We start from the raw sequence: 2,088 nt of genomic DNA on the forward strand, positions 1-2,088 counted from the left end.
TCTGTTCTGTGGTTTGCTTGCAGTTTTAGACCTCTGAATGCTGAGCACACATTATTTATTTAATAAAATCAGTTCAGCACATCAGCTAAAGGGCTAAATCATTGATCCAATTTTCCTCATAGTCTTGATTGTTAAAACTGTCAACAGTTAACTTTCAATTCATACTGTTCACCACCCCAGACCGTTTTTAAAAACGAATCAAAAACAAGTATTTTGAAAATAACTGTGTATGTGATATAAAACAAACACACACACACAATCTGATTTACATAGTACAGTACCAAACAAACAGTCTGTTTAATCCATACACAGAAGCTATAAGTACACCGCTGTAGTATATAAGCCCTTACTGTCATATCATCAATCTGTGAGTCTACAAACAACCCCCCTCTCAGCTCAGTAATAGAGCCTGCCATGTCTGTCACCTTTCCTGACTTTGACACATGTCAATCAGTCAGGTTTGACCTTTGGTGGCATCAGTGTCTGTGGTATTCTCAGAGTACACAAACTCTACAGGGGCATGCAAACTGTTACTGTGAACAGTTAAGAGGCTGAAGATAAAATTAATTTTGAATTGTACATTGGCATGCACATATTCTACAGTAAACGTGTTTTATGCAGTAAAGGTGCTGCATTACTGCTACTGGTGAGCTGACTGGTTGGTGAGCTGGAGCTGGGGATACAGCCAGAGCACATTTAAGTCTTATAACTGGAATTTAAGAGCTTTAAACTTTTAAAAGACTTTGGTACTAAAACATTTGATATTGTTCTGTGTTGAAAAAATAAGTAAAATTTTCAGTATTCAAAATCATTTATAAACCCTTTATTTTAGACTCACTCCAGAGTGCCCGGTGGCACGACATACCAGGAAGAGATTCTTGGGTGGGTTTTCTTCTTTAGAGGTTTTATGGTTCTACCTACACACTAAGAAAAGTTAGTACAGATATTTTGAGCTACAAAAAAGTACCTTTTAATGTCCTTTTTTGTACCCATGTTTTTTTTGTACCAGTAAAGATTATAAAGATTATAAACATCATTATCAACTGAATATGTGTCAAGAACTTCAAGAACGTCAAGATCCAAAATAGTCTGGCTTTCAAATAAAAAATGTGCAATTAAAATATATATTGTTTATTAGTGCAGAGATACAAAATATTGAATGTACCTTTTGCCCGGTTAAATGGTACAAATCTGTACTTATTGCTGTTAGGAATGACTTTGTACTTCAGAGGGAATGATTAACATCTGACCTTATAAAGACCAATATTGTACCTTTAAGGGTACAATTATGAAGAGTGTACGTTTGAGTACAAAAAAGTACTCCTATCGTACCTCTGTTTTTAGAGTGTATGCTAAGCAGTTCTATATATTCATCATCATGGTAATGGGTGCAATCCAGAAAGAAGGATGCTTGCTCCGCCCTCTCTGAGATTTCAGCCACTACACTGTAAATCCACACTTAGATTAAACTCAAACAAATTAAATCTGTTTTATATAAAATTGGATATTTCCAATCATTACTTAACTATTTTAAATTAGGTGAACAATTGTGGGTGCACATATGTTCAAACAGAGATCTTTGAGTTAAATCAACTTATAATAACTTTTAATAATAATTGGCCACTTATTTTCCATTGGCTTCTTACACAATCTATTTCCATACTGTGTGTGTCCCCAGGTTTCTGACAATCATCATCTATGTGTAGTGATTTCCGCATGTTTTTAGGAAAATTTGTAGATAATATATAGATAATATATTATAATTAACTGCCTGGTGTCTATTTTGTAGGCTGTAAAAACAGGCATAATTTTCTGAGCTACATAATACATGCTTAAAGTAAAATAAATCTTTTAGAAATGTAATCAACTTAATCTAGACTAAAACTAAAAATAACTATATGTCTAAAAGCGACTAATACTTTTATACATTTTAGTCAAAAGACGAAAATTGAATCAATGTTGTTTGTTCAATGTTATTTTACATGAGTAAAACACACACAACATAGCCTGATTCTCTGTCGTACTGCTGTTAGTCCTAGACTGATGCTGTCATGTGATTCACTTATTATTATTCACTTTGTCATGTGA

The sequence above is a fragment of the Astyanax mexicanus genome, chromosome 3, assembly GCF_023375975.1.
Source record: "Astyanax mexicanus isolate ESR-SI-001 chromosome 3, AstMex3_surface, whole genome shotgun sequence".
In the NCBI taxonomy this organism is placed as follows: domain Eukaryota; kingdom Metazoa; phylum Chordata; class Actinopteri; order Characiformes; family Acestrorhamphidae; genus Astyanax; species Astyanax mexicanus.